General features: G+C 50.0%; 1 protein-coding gene across 2 annotated transcripts in view; it reads right to left on the bottom strand.

Moving 5' to 3' along the window:
• Syt2 (synaptotagmin 2) overlaps positions 1 to 7,254 on the bottom strand; it is a 106,320-nt gene extending 99,066 nt beyond the window's left edge. The window contains exon 1 of one of the 2 annotated variants that reach the window (XM_021633796.2): positions 7,002 to 7,254. The gene's annotated coding sequence lies outside the window, so the exon portion shown is untranslated. Of the gene's footprint in view, positions 1 to 6,573; positions 6,712 to 7,001 lie in introns of those variants that run through there. The other variant, XM_060364347.1, reaches the window with a different exon arrangement.
• Positions 7,255 to 20,158: the final 12,904 nt, after the last annotated feature.

Here is a 20,158-nt window from a genome sequence, read left to right as displayed (position 1 = left end):
TGACAGCCTCAGACCTTTAGAACAGGTTCAGTCCTCCTTCCTCTGCCTCTCACCACAGCCAGCACGGTTCCCAGCATCAAAGAGCTAATCCAATTTCGTGTCTGTGTTTCCCCCTTCGCCTCCTGCAATGCCAGGATTGATTTGGAACCAGGGCGGCCTTATTAAAGTGATGCTTTTTCTACTCGAGGGAGCCCTCCCACCAATTAACTCCACACTGCCTCTTCACACAATTCCCAGCCCCTGCCCTTGAGGTTTGCCTCTAACTTCTCTTGGCTCCCCTGGTGCGGCTGGATTTCAGTCTTGAGAGGTTTTCACACAGCCTCCCTCCATGCCTGAGCTGTGACCTGGTGATGGTTCTCTTGTCCTTCAGGTCTGCATCCCTCCTACCAACTGATCTTAGATCCCTCACTGGGCCTGACTGCTCCAGCTGTGTGGCACAAAGAGATCCATGGTTGACTGTGAACTTGGGAAGCCAGGCCCGAAGAAGACAAAGATAAAGGATGTGTGTTTTTAAAACATGCTTTCCCCGAAAGACACACAGGAGAATGAGCGAGGACTGCTTAGACATGGGCGACCCTTGTCAGGGGCCCTCTTCAGGGGCCCTGTGGCTGCCTGCAGAGCTCCTTTCTGCTCCAGGAAGCTAGGTGGGGCATGAGACGGTAAGGCCGCATGCGACAAAGAACTTCTTTTCCATAAATGCATTAAGATGTCCCCAGTTACTTTTCAAAGCAGAAAGCAGAGGCCCAGCACATCTGGACCAGTAGTTCGGGCCAGAGTCAATGATAATGGAAAGCTATTTTTCTTAAATTTTCTACCCCTTAGGGAGCAGGTGCTGTCTGGAGGACCCAGGTAATGTGGACAACAACAACAAAATCCCAAACAAATAATAAAGTCTGAGGCAAGTGAGGTGCCAAGGATCTTTATCTGAGCATCACACATTGTAGGCTGTATGTATTAAGATTCCATGCCAACCCCACAAATATGTACAACTACTCTGTGTCAGTTAAAAATAGACATTTTTTAGGGTCTCACTATGTAGCCCAGGCTTGCCTAGAACTCATTATATAGACCAGACTGACTTCAAGCTCACAGAGATCCACATGCCTCTACTTCCAAAGTCCTGAGATTAAAGGAGTGCAACACCAAACCCAGAAAAAAAAAAAAAATAGATATATATATATGTATGTGTGTGTGTGTGTGTATATATATATGTGTGTGTATACACACAGCTGAAGAGGCTGAGGTAGGAGTACCCCGTTTAAGGCCAGCCTGGGCTACACAGTAACATCCTATCTCAGCATGTGCACATGCATCACCGTCTGAGTGGCTCTGCCTCAACTGATTACAATGTAGCACACCAAAGGCTTCCTTGCCCCAACTCTGCCTCACCACCAGATCACCCCTCGGCTAGCCCAAGTATGGGAGTACGGAAAGGGTTAAGCTTCTCCTTCCCAAGCCCACCCCTCCTCAGAGTAAATCCCCACCCTTTCCTTCACTTCTGTTTCCCATCTCCCTGGTGCCTGCACAACCACCTGCACTCACTATTAAGAGGCAGGGGGTGGTAATGGGAAAATTCCACCTCTAATTGTAGTATTCCCTAATTGCCGCTCCAGAGCCCCCACATCAGCCCAATTATAGGCTGCCCAGACAGGGTTCTCCGTGCGAGGTCTCCCTGCCGAGGTCTCCCTGCCCCGCTCAGAGGCGCCTGCCTTGCAAGTGCTATACGGAGCTTCCCTGACTCCAAGAGGCCCAGACTTCCCGGTGCTGAGGGCTTGGGCACTTGAGGTCTGGGTTGGGAGTAGAGATGAAGGAAGCAGGCTCGGCAGGCATGCAGCCAACCCGGACCCTGGAAGCACAGCCACCTCACACTGGCTATGACTAATGCTCCACCTGTGTGCTGTGGGTCCCCAGGTGTTCTGGGATCTTTCCACTCCTCTGTCTTCCAGGGAGTTGCTTAGTCCCTCCAGACAGAAAGTAGAGGGGAGCCAGACAGAGGTGGAGCATGCCTTTAATCCCAGCACTCTGGAGGCAAAGGCAGGCAGATCTCTGTGAGTTCAAGGCCAGCCTGGTCTACAGAGTGAGTTCCAGGACAGCCAGGGCTACAACAGAGAAACCCTATCTCAAAAAAACCAAACAAAACAACCAGAAGTAGAGGAGAAAGAGCCCTGTTTCTTTATTGTACAATAGGGCCAGCGACAGCTGCTCCAAGTTGGAGGGGCAGGAGTTATACAAGCCCTTTCTGAACTGCTATATCAGAGAAACCAAGAGATGGGTGGGGCTGAGTTCCGCCACCACCTACACATGAGCCACACAGGCTCTGCCTTCTCTTATAACTACTTTTTCTACAACTTGAGGTCCCATGGCCAACAAATATCTGGGGCTACTTAGAGACCACACACAGGATGCAACCCTGCCTTCCTGCGTGGCAAGGGCTGGAAGGGCACCCAGAATACAGGACTCAGCAGCAGCAGGACACTGAGACCGCCCAGGGAGGAAGCGTCCACAGCAGCTCTTGCTTGCTATGCATCTGGGGACCTGCCTGGAGTTTACTCCTGGGGCTGGCAGCCAAATGCTCCCCACGGTCCAGATTCAGGTCCTGGTTCCCCGGGCTGGGATATAGTCACCCATCACCCCAGTGACCGCTTCGAACTGCCTGTTCCAGAGATGGAAATGAAGGATGGCTGGGACAGGTCCTTCCCAGAAATTAAGCTCTGGCAAGAAATGGCTCATTGGGCATCAAGCAGAACAGTCTGGAAGTTGGAGGGATGAGGTACTGGAATGAGTACAGGACAAGGACAGGACAGACATGGTTAAATAAGACTCACCCAGCTCTCCTCCAGGCTGTTCCAGCCCATCCAGGAACACCTTAATCCTCCCCCAAACACCCGATGCTGGGGACAGACAGCTTAGCTCCCTTCTACACCCAGGATGGCTGAATTTGATTCATATTGATAATATGAATTTGATTAACGATTTGCCCAAAGTCAGAGCATGTGCAGAAGCAGGAGGCGCCCAGGCAATCTGTCTATAGTCACTACCCTGCCTCTGAGGGGAACCTCATCCGGCATTTCTCCACTTAAACTATGTCATTTGCTACAGGCCTCCTGGAGGCCAAGGGAGGCCAGGGCTGAAGCTCTGTTTCCTGGCCTGGCTTCCGGCAGAGCAGATGGTGAATAACCAACCAGTTGTGTGTGTGGATGCTCACCCGGGGCGTGTCAGACGGCGTTAGCCCAGGGAGCCATGGACTACTGTGTATTAGCAGTATTTACACACTACACCCTGCAAGTCTTAAAGCGTCTGACTGCTCAAGGCACTGTTCCCAGGCTTTCTCAAATGGCATTCGTCACTGCGTCCAGTTCTTTGTAACTACTTCTTCACTTGTTTGGCAGTCAGTGTTCACCAGCGCGGGGGCTGGGTGTGCTTCATTCCCATCTCAATGCTCATCACCTAGCATGGCACACAACAGACTGTCAGAGGGTGCTGTTAGCTAACTAACAATCCAGCACTAGAGAAGCAGAGGCAGGCAGACCTTCGAGTTAAGGGCAGGCCTGACTACACAGTGAGTTCCAGGACAGCAAGAGCTACGTAGAGAAACCCTGTCTCAAAACACAAAAACAAACAAACAAAAAGTGGTGGCATGTACCTATAATTCCAGCACTGAGGAGGCTAAGGCAGGAGGATCATGAGTTGGGGACCAGCCTGAGCTCTATAGTAAGTTCAAGGCCAGCCTGTTCTATATAACAAAACCCTGTTTCAAACCAACAACAACAAAGCCGGAGGTAATAATGAATGATTTTGGAAACTGATAATGAACGTGGCCAAAGAACCCACTAAGGCCCACGGGAAGACAGCACCCACAGCAACAGGGAGTGGTGGCATGTTTCCTAGCATGCATCTTAGCACTGTATAAACCAGGGGCAGCAGCACACAACTGGAAACCTTGCACTCAGGTTAAAGCGGAGGCAGAAGGATTGATCACGATCATCCTTGGTTACACGGGACCCTGACCCGATAAATAAATAAATAAATAAATGAACAGACAAACAAATAAATAAAGGTTAGACTGTTGTCTGCTGTGTTCATTACTACACAGCGCCTGGAACAGTGGCACTGGGGTGTGTGTGAACCATGTGCTAATGAAGTGCTTGTTGCAGGCGTGAATAATACACTTCACCATGAGTGTGTTAGCTGTAACCAAATACCTGAGAAGAAAAAACAAGGAAAGAGGTTTTTTGACTTTGGTTAGTTGGCTTGGTTGCTTGGTTGGTTGGGTTTTGGCTCTAAGTTCAGGGGCTGAGGAAGGCATGGGGACAGAAGTAGCATGGAGCTGTGAGAACATACGCAGAGGCAGATCAGGAAGCAGAGGGGGCGGGGAAGCTCCGGTGGCTTCTCCCTTTTTGTTTTTAATTCCGGTCAGGAGCCTAGTCCATAGAATGGTGCCCTCACATCCAAAGCCGGGCTGTCCCTTCAGTCCATCTTCTTGGAAAAGCCCTCACTCAAGGGTGCATGTCCTTGATGTCCTGGTGTCTGGTAATGCAGCCCAGCGGACCATCAAGACTAACCATCACACTGGCCCCAGGGATTAGAACCCAAGTCCACCTGTCGTTCCTCATTGCACTTCCTGTCCTAACCACCAACTGTATCAAATCCCTCCTTGCTTCCTCTGGCTGATCACTCCAGTCCCTAAACAATATCCTTCTACCTTAGTCACACATCTGTGTTATCTAGCTCAAGACAAGTAAATTTAGCTATAGCTAGAGCCTGTCCAGACCAGAAAAGTCTACTTAACCAAATCTGAAGCCAAAGGAAGCGGCGTTCTACTCAGCTCAGCCTTCTGTCATCCCCGAGTGTGCCTCAGCCCCAGGCATCTCCTCACTGCCTTCCTGTGTGCCTGCTTCACACACTCACTGCCCATCTAACCATCCTCCCCTGTGAGGTTGCACAGATTCAGCCGAGAGGAGGAGGAGGAGGACTCAGTCAGGGTAGGACAAGGAGAGAGCAGAAGCCACTCAAGGTCAGATGTGCCCAGAGCCAGGAGGCCTCTGGTAGCTTAGTGGGGAAGAGACTTCTGCAGCCACCTGCCTCCGCCCAGATCTTCGGAAACCGCCTGAAGGTGGACAGCTAAAATGAGCTGCAACTGCACTGTGGTCAAGAGCTCCTGCCCAGCTCTGGAGAGGTGCTCTGTGACCAGGATAAGACCAATGTTCCTCACAGGTGAGGCCGGTCAGACTCCTGCAGGGAACTGGCAACCCACAGATGCCAGAGCCTCTCCCTTCCCCTGATCTTGTGTGAACGCCAGCCTCCAAAGCAGAAAGAAATGTGTTTGCATAACCCCAAAAAAGGATCCCAAGCTGTTTGGGGAAAGCTGGTGGAGTACTGAACAAGGCTGACTCACAAGGGCTGGCCCCTGCTCCTCCAGAGGGCAACTGGACACCTACCTCAGTGTCCTCCCCCTCCACAGTTCCTAGGCTCCTGGTGACTCCATAGGCCAGAGGGTAAAGGGTGAAGATTAAACTCCTGTGATCCTAAGAAAAAAGCCCCAATCCAGAGGGAATCCTAGAGGACGAGGCCAAGAGCAGAACAGGGCAGAGGCAGCTGAGGAGAGAGCCCGTTCTGACGGCGTTTCCGGCTATTCTCCGGGAGCATGGGTAGAATGGCTGAGGCCGGACCCCCAGGCCAAGCCACAGGGTGCTTCACGTGCCTGGTGTGGGCCCCTGGCCCATGCTGAAGCTTGCAGCGTCTGCCCGGCCACTGCTGGCCAGCCGGACTCCAGGCACATCCCATTGCATCAGCCGCCGTGGCCCTGCCCTCTGGTTCCGCCTGAGTGTCAAACATGTCCACCTCTCCATTCTTCAACTGAGGCCGGGGGTAGGATGGAGGATAACCGGGAGGATTAAGGGCCCCTGGTTCTGCTCCTCAGCACCCGAGTGATGAAGTGCTCAGGTCTCTGTGAGCTAGAGATTGGACCGAGGACAATCTATTACTTTGGAGACAGCCTCCTGCACACAGCAAGACAGGCTCCTCCAGTCTGACCCCAGTCTTCTTTCAAGTGCCCCCTAAACCCTAAACCTAAGGGTTTTCTCTGCCCACCCCGTTTCCACCCTCTCCCTCCCTCTGCTCTCTCCACACTGCAGTGGTCCTGCTGTGTGCTCCTGCTCTGCCCTTGTGCTGGCTTCTTCGCTGGCTGCTTCTGCTGCCTGCCAAGGAAAGAGACCTCCACCAGCACCTCGGGAGTGGGGGTTCTGCAAAGGGGAGACCCCGTGCCTCTAGAGGCACCTGTGGAATGTGAGAAGGCAGGGGGAAAAGCAAGACACCAGGGCTATTGGGATGAATGGGGAAAGATGAGGCCTCTCTAAGTTAGAAAAGAAAATTCGTGGTGGTGGGAGGGGCAAGTAGGAAACGCAAATGGAAGCGTCCAGAAAGAGGAATGGGTTTGTTTGGCCCCGAGGACCAGGCCCGGAGGACAAGCCGTCCTGGGTGGTGCTGAGTCATGAGATTTGAAGGGACATCTCCATTACACCCCCCCCCCCACGCCGCCCCGTCGCGTCCCAGACTGCTCCCCTGGACCCTTACCTTCAGAGTTCTTCTAGTCTGGACCCCAGCCTCTCACGCGCGCCCTGCCCCTCTCCTCCCACGACGGCGGTGCCGCAGATCTCAGAAGCTTGACGGGGGGGGGGGGGGCAAAAGGAGACGGCGCAAATAGGCGGGGGGGGGGAGGAGTGGGCCAGGGGCGCGAGAGGGGGCATCCAGGGACAGTGCGGGAGGGGGCAGGGGACTCTCGACCCCCCCGCCCTGCAGCTCCCCGAGCAAACCCGCAGAGGAGCCTCCTCGCTCCCGGGCTCGGGCTCCCCCAAGCCCGCGGCGGGGCAAACTCCCCGCAAAGGACGGTGCAGGCGCACGGTCCCCTTGGTCCCAAACTTCCGCCACCCCACCCACCCCCAGGAGCCAGGTGTGGACTCACAAGCCGCGATGGAGAAACTTTGGAGGGAATAAAGACTCACCCGAGGGCGACCCCGACGCGGCAGGAAAGGTCTGCGGTCCCCGACGGGAGGCGGCCACCGGCTGCAGGGATGCGGCGCTGGCGGCGGTCCAGCGGCGGCGGGCGTTCCCTGGGGGCGCGGAGTCCCCGCTCCGCCCCGGGCCCAACTCCGCTCCGAAGTGCCTCTGCCGCAAGACTTGCTGAGCTTAGCAGTCTGCGCCCCGGCGGAGGGAGGGGCTGATCGATCGATGGGCGAGCGCGAGCGCGGCCAGCGCTGCAGTGATGGGAGGAGACCCGGCGGGCGGCGCGGGAGGGCGGGCACGCGCCGGGAGGTGCGGGGCGGGCCTGCCTGCGGGACTGTCCGCGGTGCACAGCACGCTGGGCGCTGCGCCCCTCCTCGACCCCCGTCAAGGTCAGGGAGGCCGCTCCCGGGATAGAAGGAGCAAGGCAGGGAAAGGGACTCGGTCCCCCCCACCCCCCACCCCAGGTAGCTTGGCTTCCAAGAGCTTTCTTCCACCTGACCTCAGCAACCCTGGTTGCTGCCCAGAGCTGAGTAGTTGGGCGCAAGAGAGCCCATAGCCATTTTGGGATCCCTGGACGCCTTTCCCCTCCCTTCCCCTTCATCACCTCCACCTACAGAGGTCCCTGGGAATGGTGGGGATTCTGAGCATCAAAGACAAACGAAGAAGAGAGTCCCTGGAAGAGGGGTGGGGGCTGTAAAAGCGTATGAGGGCTGAAATGTACCTTAGGAGGGGAGAGATAGGAAGACAACGAGGGGTTTTTCACGCATTTGTTTTCTAGAAGTGTAAGGTGTTGGTGTGAAGGTGGAGATAACCGGCTGGTTGCTGATGGAGAAACAGCCCGAGGCCTTGAGCCAACAGCAGCTTCCTGTGCCATAGCGCCTGGGGAGAAAGGATTGCAGCGCGACATACCTACCCAGAGATGGCGCGCACCGGGAGGAGTCCTTGCTGCACAAGCTACTTTAAACATTTTTAAAATTACATTTGTTGTTTATTTATTTTGTGTCACACACACGCTGAAATCAGAGGCCAGTTTGCACGAGTTACTGCTTCCTTCCACGTGAGCCCTGGGATCCAGCTCTGGGGGTCAGGGTTAGCAGCCCCCCGAACCACCTTGTAGGACCCCACTTTAACTGTTTTGGAGTCAACTTTTTATCTTATTGTTTGTTTTTTGAGACAGGGTTTTTCAGTGTAGACTTGGTTGTCCTGGAACTCACTCTGTAGACCAGGCTAGCCTTGAATTCACAGAGATCTGCCTGCCTCTGCTCCCTAAAGGCTTGGGCCACCACTTCCCAACATGAAGTCAACTTTTTACAATAGACAGTACCCCCTGCCTTCCTCCTGGATGCCGAACAGTAGGCGGGAGGTAGGCGGGAGGTCAGTCCCCCGTATGTGTGCTCTTTGAGTAAAGGAGAGATGGGATGAGTGGAAGATGAGGGAATGCAAAGAGCAGGGGGCATTCAGGGCTTTGAGCGAGGAGAGGCGACAGAGGGGTCTGTCAGATCACACTCCTAACACTGTCAGACTTCTAAGGCCAGCCCAAATCCGCTTGTTTCATCAGCAGGAGCAAGGACAGCTCCTCACTGTGGCCTCCACAGAACAGCATGAAGGAAGGACGCAGAGGAAGTGAGGAAAGGAGTTTGAATCTCTGGGAAACTGGCTGGGACTGGTGTCATCAGAGTGCCTTCGCCCAGCACCCTAGCTTTAACTGTGCTTGAGGACTTGCATGACTCCTGTCCCCCTCACTCCTAATCCCTTTTTGGATAACGTGTATCTACAAACACTACACATTTGATCTCTTCTATGGTCTAGCAGGGTCCAATCGAGGCCCATGTCAGCCCCGCACCCTGCCTCTTCTCCAGCACACCTGGCATCTTAAGGTTAGCGGAAGCCCGCCTGCTTTCTGAGACTCTTGGGAGCGTTGGAGCTTCAGTAGGTTTGGCTAAGTGGAAAGTGTGGTGTCCCGGCTACAGCGCTTTTTACTCACCAGGGTCAACAATGTCTGAGTTAAGCCAGGTATGAGGGTAGTGCTGTAATCCCAGCACTCAGGAGGCAGAGACAGAGGCAGGCAGATCTCTGCTCCAGGCCAGCCTAGTCTGTAAGTCTAGTCTAGGACAGCCAAGGCTACACAGAGAAAGAAACTTTGTCTCAAAACCAAACCAAACCAAACACAAAAGAATGCCTGGATTATAAACGTAATCGTCTTGGTTTCCCTCTTGCTCATGCCCCTAGGCTTCAGACCTGGAGGAGGAAAGAACTGAAACGGCATCTGCCCCTTCACACCCAACACATTATAGATACTTCACTTCTTAATTGTTCGCTTTAAAAGAGATGAGCATTGGGTGCCATCACACCACCATCGAAGAAATGCGGTCCCATTCTGAAGCAACGCAGATGGGGAGGGTCAAACGCGAGAGCAGAGGGATCTCTGCTGCTCCTTGGCCACATTGCTTGTCTGCTTTCTCCCATGGCTTCTCTGAGGTCTCCTGTTCTGGTTTTGCCTAAGCAGGGAGAGAAGCCAGCAGGGAATTTCAGCTCTCCTCCCCTACCTGCCGCTGGAAGCCTGCATTTTTGTCCTTCCTTGAGCCACTCACACCCTGCAACACTTGGCTTGCTTCCTCCCCTCTTCCAGGTAGGGTCTTTAACCTAACACAGCTTTCAAAGCCTTGCTGTTGTCTACTGTTGCGGCAAACAAGACAAAGCAGGCCTTCACCTCTACGGCAGGGCCAGGGCTGGTTCCTGCCTTCTCCCAGCACACTCAGGAATACGAGCACTGAGCCAGGAAATGGAAGTCCCTACCCCCCCCACACACACACACACTCACACACCCTACTCTTCTTGAGTGGTTTGCATTATTCTGGCAAACACTGGCTGGAGCAATGTGGAAGCACCTGCTTGACAAGGGCAATTGACTCCATGGGCTTCTCAAACTCATAGGCAATGCCTGTCTCCAGTGGTCCTGGTTGGCCTAGCTTCCAATTCTGTAGACATGCCAAGCTTAAATGTATTTTAAATTATATTTTATTTAAGGTAATATGCTTATACTAGTCTGCTTAATTTTTAGATCTCCATAAAAATGCTTTAAGTACAGAAGACATAAACTCATCAAATGGGGAAGGATAAAACATAAAATGAGACACCATGCAATCCATATATTATTTTAGATTTTAATTAAAAATAAAAGTTCTGGCTGGGTGGTAGTGGCACACACCCTAAATCCCAGAGGTTGGGAGGCAGAGACAGGAATATCTCTGAGTTTAAGGCCAGCCTGGCCTACAAGGACAGTTCCAGGACAGCCAAAGCTAGAGAGACCCTGTCTCAATCAATCAAACAGTCAATAAATCCTCGTTTGACAAGTGGCAAAGGCCAAGTCTCCCAGGGTGGACTAGAATTTTGTTCATTGTGCAACAAACAAAACAATAAAACATTGCTACTGTGGCTGGAGCGGGGGCTCCTCAGTTGAGAGCATGCACTGCTCATGCAGAGGGCTTTGGACTTGGTTCCAAGACACACGTGGTGGCTCACAAATATTCATAAATCACATTCTAGGGGACCTAATGCCCTCTTCTGGCCTCCATGAGTATCAGGCACACAAGTGGTACAGACATTTATGTAGACAAAATTCTCATACACATAAAATGATAAATTTTACAGGAAATTACTACCAAGCTAAGATAAAACGCTTGAATATAGCAGAATGGGGGGGGGGGGACCCAGGAGTCCTGCATAACTTTATGGCCATACAAAGGAAACATCTTCAAGTTTTCAGGTCTGTATCTAGCTTTTAGAAGAAACTCATTAAGCTACAAATAATGATCCTAAGTGTATCAGATCCCAGGGAGTGGAAAAAACTGTAGGACTCTCCCTTTCAAAGTCTTCTCTCACCTAATTTGTCTGAAAATACAAATGATCTTCCTCCCTTCTCAGATTCAAAGCAAGCAGCACCCTAAAACACAGGAGCAGACAACTGTTCCTCAGAACCAAGCTGCATGTCCAAGCACCAAGCTGAGCTTTTTCCCCCAGACATCTGGAATGAGCTGTGGCTTTTATTCACCCCTCTGAATGCACAGGATAGGGTTCTGAATTATTCTGCCCACCCACTGTACTGAACACCCTTGGTGAGCCAGCTAAGACAGAGAGATGCTTCGTGGAGGGAGGTGTAAGCTTTCTGCAATGTGAAGAACAGATGGCTTGGAATTTAGCAATCATAAAAGGCAGGCGTCTTTTTTTTTTTTTTAAGAGGGCACTCACAGGCTTTGAGGCTCACCATCAGGACAAGATGAGGAGCAAGCCAGCTAAAACCTTTTCAGAAAAATTAACCTTGGCACTTTAATATCCCAGTGCCCATGAAACCCTCCATACATTGGGGTTGTGTCATAGAACTGCTTTTCAGATAACCTCTCTCTGTGGAACATGAGCACCAAGATCCCCAATGGAGGACAGTGGGAAAGAAGCCGCAGCACACATTCCCAGGCCCGCCTACCACCCTTCTCTTCATGTCACCAGGAAAGGTGGAGCAAGTCTCTTGAGTTCTGGATTGATCCATGTACCCATCTTCTGTCCACTACACATTTCACTGCCCACTTCTGGATCCTGGGAGCCTTGCCAGGGACTGGCAACACTGACACCCCTCAAGTTCACAGCTAGCTTGTGGTAGAGTGTTAAGGAGTTGTTGGATCCCAGTGAGAGCTGCCTCCTCACAGGGAAAGCAGAAAAAAGCTGAGGACATCCCCTAAGAAAGAATCTTTTATCTGTCTCTGTAGGAAGGATGTTCCCCAGGGATGCAGTGCAGAGAAAAACAGAAACTAATGTATGCTCACTGAAGAGCCTCAGCAAAAGGACAACCCTGTGACCTCATTAAGCCCTGCTTACTTATTGGTTGAATGAAGACCTTTCACCACCTTAAGAGACTGCTCTGACTAAATAGTTTCATAGGCCTGGAGAGGTGGTTCAACAGTTGAGAGCATGGGCTGCCCTTCCAGAGGTCTCTGGTTCAGTTTCCAGCACCAAGATGTCACACAGCTCTTTGTGACTCTGGTTGCTGGAGATCTGATGCCCTCTTCTGGTCTCCATAGGCACTGCATGCACACGGTGCACAGACATGCATGCATGAAAACACCCATAAATATTAAGCCTAAAAAATACTTAGTAGCCACCTCGGCAAAAGGTAGCTAATATTGCCATACTAGGAAAAGATAAAATAGCTCTGTGAGGCTATGGTGTAGGATGTGCTCGGGAGCCCTGAAAAGTCAGAGAAGCTAGTGCAAGACCATGCTAGAATCCACAGAGCAGCTCTTTGATTTTTCTTGGGAAGGGAATTAAGCACTGAAGGAATTAAGTTCAGGAAAAGTCTTTGGGAGTTAGGCTGAAGGACTTTAAGGTTCTTTTCCCTGCTGGCCTCTCAAAAAAAGGTCACACGGGGAAGGAGATGTAGCCCAATGGTGTGGCACTTCTCTAGTAAGCCTTGGGCTTGACCCTCAACCCTGAAAATCAAAAGCCAGGAATAGTGGCTCTTCCTGGAACCCCAGTACTCAATTCAGTTCATTGAGGTGGGAGGATTTATTTGAGTTCAAGGCCAGGCCAAGTTACATTCCAGACTAGGATACAGAGTGAATCCTCTGTTTAAAAACCACTAAATCAAAATGCCCACCAGCACAGCTCTCCAGTTTCAATTCTGGAGCCTCTCCGAGTTTGAATCTCAGCTTACCTCTCAATCTGTGAGTTCTTGGGTAAATCAGTTCATTTAGAAGTGAGTGATCCCAGCACTCAGGTGGCAGAGGCAGGTAGATATCTGAGTTCGAGGCCAGCCTGGTCTACAGAATGAATTCCAGTATAGTCACGGCTTCACAGAGAAATCCTTCCTCAAAAGAAAAGGAGGAGGAGGAGGAGGAATGCTTAAGAATTGCTCCAAAAGTGTCAAGAAAAAAAAAATTCAAGCAACATAACATCTTCCTGTCTAGCTCCAGTAGTCTACCAAGTCTTACAGTTCTCCACATAATTAGCCTCAGAGAAGTTGAGTGTCTTTTCTAAGGAAAGCTAGGAGTCTAAATGCCTAGCGATTGCTGCCTTGGGGAAAGACTAAGGCTAGGACACCCTGAGCTGGCTCCCTGCTCCTCCCCTAGGCAGGACACATATTCATGTGGCTGTGTGAGTAGCTCAGATCTAAGAGCTCCTACCTGGATCTGGAGCATTGACCAGGTGCTTGTGTCCCAGGAAAATTCTTCCCCAAGAGCCTAATGGAACCCGATCTGCCTGGTATGAGGGGTCCCATTTCCCAGGAGGCCTTGTCACTGTGAGAATTTCTTCTTCTCAGGCAGGTCCATCACTTAAAAGGCTTTATTTTATTAGATTGAGTTTGTTTGTTTGTTTGTTTGTTTGTTGCCAAAAACTGGTTATGTCTGGCTCAGCCACAGCTGAGGAAACTTTGTTCACAGTGGTGGGGGCGTCAGGGAACTGAATGTCAGGGTAGGGCTGCTAGCCATCTGCCAGCAGCCCACCCTCCGAAGCAAGACACCCAAGCCTTGCTTGAAGCACATTTCCAGCTTGGCTGAAATACTCATCCAGTTTAAGAAAAAAATAATTTTACCCTAAAGAAAAGCTTGTATAAGCCTTATTCATCAAGGGAAAGGAAACCCACTGCCCAGGAGAGCCCTCGGGCTTATTGCCTTTCAGCCATGTTTCTCACAGGAGTCAGCAGCCATCTTCTTTAAAGGCTCAAAGTCTGGGTCTGGGTTCTCTCTTGTTGGGTGACCTTTCCTCTACTTCTGGTTCTTTGTTTTTGTTTGGGGGTAACCTCACAGTGTATCCCATGCTGACCTAGTACTCATGACCTACTCATGGTCTCCCCAGCGCTGGCCTTTAGCCTTAATATTTGATGCCCAATTTCCTTGTCTGAGGAACAGAGTGCATTGGAAGCTACTTGGGTGACAAGTTGATGGAGGCAGAGTAGTCACACACTACTGGTCACTTGCACTGCTCATGATCGCCACTTCAATGCTTCTTCCTCAGCTTTCCCCAAATATCTGCCCTGTTCCTACCATTCCTTTCTGAGTAGTGAGCAGGCTCGTGAGACCACTTCCGGGCATCTCCACGCCTGTTATCTGGAGGGGCCCTACTCAGAAAACACCTCTACTGAAACAATTTGCTGTCAATACCTGTGCTCTAAAATGGTACTTAAGGGACCACAACATGCCTTTAGAGGACTTTAGAGGAGAAGCAGATAAGAGTTCCCTGGGGAGGTTTCTGTTTTCTTTTTTTATAATTTACTTAATTTTATTTTTATGTGCACTAGCGTAAAGGTGTCAGATCCCTTGTAAGGCATTACAGACAGTTGTGAGCTGCCATATGGGTGCTGGGAATTGAACCTGGTCTGTTTTGTTTTTGATACTGTCTTTCTAGGTAGTCCAGGCTGCTTTCTATGTGTAGCTGAATGCAAGATCACAGTTGCCATCTTTCTGCCTGCGGACTTTAAAGACCTGGATTGCAGGCGTCACTTCCAGCATCTGCCCCGAGGATCCGACACCAGCCTCATTCTGTGCGGCAGGCCTCCATCCTAACTGAGGCCACACAGCCATTTTGGCAGTGACACAGTTTATGTCAATTCAATTGTTTTGCCTTTTCGAAGTCTTGTTCTTTCTTCTAAGTTCCATTATGTCCAGTACAGCAAGAAATCAAGAGCCGACTGTGGTGGTGCACACTTGTATCCCTACCACTCTGGAGGCAGAGCCCAGCAGAACTTTCTCAGTTCACGGCCAGCTGGGTCTACATAGTGCTTTCCAGAATATCCAAGAGTACATTCACAGAGAAAACCAAGTTCAAAAACAAAACAAAATACCCAGAGAACCTGAGATCTATTTGCACAGCCCCTCCAATGCTAAATCTTGAGCTGCCATGCTCTCTAAGAGCCCGTGAATGTAGCTTACAGCCCTGAGAACACAAGAGATGCTGACGCGCTGGGCACGTAGGCGTCATTAGCTCACCAACTGATTTTTACCAGTTGGTGGGATACAAACCCAAGCTTGACCTTTAGTCTTACTTCTACAATGCAGTCTCCTCTCAAACAGCAGGTTGGATGAACTTAAGAACGCTGAGAGGTACAACACTGTAAGAGGCAGTTCTGATGTTCAGTTTAGAGCAATGGACTGGAGAATGGCCTTAGGTACCTAAGACTTACCCTGCCTTCCCTCCTGTGGGCCCAGCTCCAGCCCTGGGAACTAGGAAAGTAACCTAGCTCCTTTCCTCTGCTGCCCTCTTCTGGTTTCCTGGTTTCCTGCTAGAAGTTTCCTGAGACTTCCTCCAAGACTGGAAAACAGCCCACTCTTCTCCCATCCTGCCCAGTGGTTTCACTGTATTAGATTACAATTAGAAATGAGGAAGGTAACTGTGGTTGCTGCTAATTCAGACTAGGAAAAGAGCCATTATCTTCCTGATCAAGGGAGAAAAAAGCAGATTTGGAGATGGAGCTGGCCTTCCCCTTTAGAACACTGGAGAGCTGTTCAATTATCTGGCAGACATAGAACACAAACATGCTCACTCAAGGCTCTACAAAGTTCATGATTAGAGGAATAACTTTCACATCAAAATCCCATCCTTGGGGCTGGAGATATGGCTCAGAGGTTAAGAGCACTTGCTGTTCTTCCAAAGGTCCTGAGTTCAATTCCCAGCAACCACATGGTGGCTCACAACCATCTATACTGTGATCTGGTGCCCTCTTCTGGCTTACAGGCACACATGCAGGCAGAGTACTATATACTGTATAAATAATAAATCTTAAAAAATAATCCCATCCTTGAACCTGAAAAGAAGGCTCAGTGGTTAAGATTCCACTCTGCCCTCCCAGAGGACCTCGCATTTCCCAGCCGCCCGCATTTCCCAGCTCATAGCTGGGGATTCTATTCCCCTTTCTAGCTCCTGAAGGCACCAACCACAGGGGGCATACAACTGCACAGACATTTTTCAATCCTTGGGGCTAGAGGAATGGGCGGCTCCATGAACATGTGTTTACTTTTCGTGAACTGAGTTATACTCCAGGCGCCCATGTGAGGTGGCTCGTGACTGCCTGGACCCCAGCTCCAGGTGGGACTTCTCTGGCACCCAGCCTCACCACACACGAACACACACATGATTACAAACAAAAACACCCTGGAGCTGAACAGAGATGGCTCAGTGATTAAAAGCTGACTGCTCTTCCAGAGGACACAGGTCCAATTCCAGCCCCACACGGTGGTTCTCAGCCATCTAACTCTAGCCCCAGAAGATCCAAAACTCTCTTCTGACCTCCCTGGACACCAGGCACACCTGGTGCACAGGGATACATGCAGGCAAGACACTCACATATAAAAATAAAATTTAAAACTATCTCAACCCTTACCTACAGAAAAATTCTATTTTGTTTTAGGGTTAAATGTTATGTAAATCTTTAAAAATCATGCCTGGTAGAAAATGCTCCAAAGCATTTTTTCTAAAAACTCAAGGGCCAATTAGATAGCTCAGTGGGTAGGGTTGCTGTTGTGTCTGACAACCAGAGTTAGATCCCTGGGACCTACACAGTAAGACCAACTCCCCCAAATTGTCCTGACTCCCTCACTCATGCACTCACACACAAATGGAATAAAAACCTTAAAAAGTGTGATTGTCATGACACAATGAAAAAATGAAGTAAAAGCATACCCTGGGAGCTGGGTTTATGCTTCACCCAGGTTCTCTATCCCAGTTCATGTCACACATCCTTAATAATGGCTTCCCCAAGGGTCCCACAGGTGGGCCAGCAAAGAGGCAGTTATCACCTCTGTTTACCTCCCGAGGACCCACAGTTAAGTGTACACTATCTTCAATCCTTCTCCAGAGAAGATGGTTCTGGGAGAGGAATAATGAGGCTTCCTGTGAGTACACCTCAGCCTGACCAAGGCCTCAATGGCAGTGCCTAAATCAGGGGACTGCTCACTCACCTTTGTTCTTCCTGGGATCAGTACACAAACCTACTACTCAAAGACAGACTTTGGAGAGGGCAGTTATGATGGCTTTTATTATCAATTTGACAGGATACAGAATCACTTGGAGACAAACCTTTCGGCATGTCCATGAGTGGTTTCTCTAGATGGCTGAATCAAATATGAGGCATTGGCACTCCTCTCTCCCTGCTTCCTGGCTGCAGATGCAATCTGACCAGCTGCCTCAAGCTACTGTTGCCATGGCTTCCAAACCACCGTGGTCGACTGTAGTCTCAAGCTATGAACCTTAATTTGCTTGTCAGATATTTTGTTGCAACAAGGCAAGCAAGCAACTAATCTGATGCACAGTATTTTCTCTCCTAGAGAGACCTGGAGCCTTTAAAACTGCTTATAATCTTATTGAAGGTTGCTTAAATTCACTAATTTGTTTCCCTCCTTTTGGCCACTGAACTGGATACCAAAAGGTCCAAAGCACCCACGGAAACAAAATAGCGCCACCTAATAGCCAAGGTTGGAGCTGCAGAGAACTGGCTGAGTCACTCCGGAAAATGAGCCTTTGGAGCAGAGGGATTATCACTGCCCCATTCCTTCTCCAACCCCACCCACCCCATCCTTTTTCCTTCCCACACTACTGCACTTGGTTCAATGAAAAGTCCTATTTATTTGCTTTTGCTCGTTCAGTGGCCAGAGAGGGGAGGGATGTAGTGGATAAAACAGAGAGCAAAGAAACAAGCTAGGACCTCAAAGCCAACATGACCAGTTTTCCAGTGCAGGGCAGCCACCAGCAGCTAGTCCCCAGGACTTGCTTCCTGCCTGAGAAGTCATGGCATGCAGTAGTGACCATGTGTTCTCGGCCTCCAGTGGGGCAGAGGAATCAGACCAGGAAGTATTTTACTCAGAGGTGGCCATTTCAACACTAAACATGACCACTAGATTTTAAGATTTCTTTAAGCCGGATGTGGTGGCACATGCCTTTGATCCCAGCACTCTGGAGGAGAGGCAGGTGGATCCCTGTTTGAGGCCAGCCTGGTCTACAAAGCCAGGACAGCCACCGCTTGTTATACAGAAGAGAAGTCCTGTCTCGAAAAACTGAACCCCAGGGACATATGCCCACCGTATAAGAGATGAAGCAGACTCACCAAACCTCATGGACAATATTCTTAGTTCTCTGGAACCTGCAGGAAGCCCTTATAGTGGGACAGAGCAAAATGTTCTTAGAGTAAACCCCATTCCTAAAGTCCACCTCTGCTAGGACTGTGTCAACCTCTTTGGTTTCCACATGTTGAAAACACTTGTCTCTTAGACTGGTTTTGAGGGTGGTGCTAAGTGACCCTGAGCAGTAGAACACTTCCAGCTGAATCAAGAAAGCTTCAGGTAACATTATCTTGACCGGCATTTACCTCCTCAGAGCTTAGGATGCCTTGGCAAGAGCTTTCAGTGGCATGGAAACACCGGACCACTTTTAGCCACGTGGCACTACCCTTGACCGCTCCTCTGCATCTCCCCAGGAGACTATGCTCATGGTCTTTGCCTAGAGAGCACTCTCAGCCTGCATAGGCCCTCCCCACCCTCAACCCCGCATGATGTAGGTTAAAATTAGATGTACGCTTTTCCTTCTGTCACTGTCAGACCAGCAGCCCAGACTGTATGTACAAAGGCTTTTTTTGTGTGTATGTTCACATCAGAGCCGAGACAGGAAAGCACTTTGGGAGCAGGTGGCAGAGGCAGCTCCACACTGTTCTACTTATAGGAACTAATAAATTGATCTTACATTGGAAGGCAAATGTTTAAAGTAACTTCTATTTCGGTGTCTCTACAAAAAGAGGAAGAACAGCCCTGTTGTGTCTACTCACCTGAAACTGACCAAGCAATTCCACTATTCCACTCCTCTATTACAAGGCAAATTTATCCTGAAAATTCAAAACATCTGACCTCACCATATCACAGTCCTCTGCCCTTTATCTCAGAACCCAAACCAGGAGCTGGATTATCACTTCTGCTGTTGGCTGGCTTGACGTGTCTCGTTTATGCTGACGAAAATGTACAGAAACATTCTTAGGTAATATTTAAACATGACATTTTGTTTACATGAGTCTGCCAGGAGTGCAATATACATTACAAATTGATTATGTCTTAAAAATAAATTTACAACAGTATCGCTTTATGCCATTTTTTGTTTAGAATTTTTTAGCAGCATTTTCTTTACAAGTTACACATGAAGCCTGTCAGACAAAGCTGAGAAACTTGAGCCACATGCAAAGGACTGAGGACAGAGGGCCACCAGGGGAGAAGCACCGTGGTCAGTCACCGCTGAGGAAGGACACTGAGCTCGCAACACGACGGTGATGGGGTCTTCATTGCTCTCTTCCACAGTTCTTCTCAACAAGCAACATTCCAATTTCTGCAGCATTGTAGCAGGAAAAAAAGAACCTTTTTTGATGTTTCTGGAAACTAAACTCAGGGCCTCACTCATGGAGCTTCATCTCCAGCTAAACATAATATTTTAATATAGGCTGACGCGTAGCACAGCCTAGCATGTCAGTTGTTACTGAATGAGCAGCTCTGGCTTAATGCTTAGTGATCATTTAAAACGCCTGCTGTCCAGTTCACCTATTACAGGTATAGAGGACTCTATTCCAGTCAGTTGCAGGGAGAACCTCAGGCCGTACTGGGCCCAGGAAAAAAAAATACCCACGATGACCCAATACCTCCCCATGCTCATGTTCATTCCAAGGCATAAGCTGGTCTAAAGGACTGCCAAATATCCATCCAGACATAATGGGAAGAGGAAAATGTAGAAATCCACTACATGAAGACCTCAGGGCTGCAGGGGCTTTGGGGGAAGCTGCTTGTAGCAGAAGCCATTTGATGCCTGGAACCCAGGTAAGGGTAGGAGAGAAGCCCAGTTTCAACCACTACCAACTGTTCTCAGCATCTCTTCTCCAGTTAGTCACACACTAATACCCAAAAGCCATATTACAGTGTTCACCTTGGAGGCAGCCTCTGTGTAACTCAGAACAAGCCTAAACAAGGCTCCTGACCCAACACCTTGGGTGCCGGGATTACAAGCAAGCACCACTACAGCGGTGCACAACACTGCTTTCAGTGGGGAGCGAACTAGGTGCATCTTGGCCACTTCTACCAAGCCAGAAGACACTCTCTTCTGGGTTTTTGTTTTGTTTTGTTTTGAACCCTGGCTGGCCTTGAAC

The sequence above is a fragment of the Meriones unguiculatus genome, chromosome 11 (genome assembly GCF_030254825.1).
Source record: "Meriones unguiculatus strain TT.TT164.6M chromosome 11, Bangor_MerUng_6.1, whole genome shotgun sequence".
NCBI classification, from domain to species: Eukaryota; Metazoa; Chordata; class Mammalia; order Rodentia; family Muridae; genus Meriones; species Meriones unguiculatus.
The sequence above is the reverse complement of the archived record's forward strand: the minus strand, read 5'-3'. Positions and strand labels throughout refer to the sequence as shown.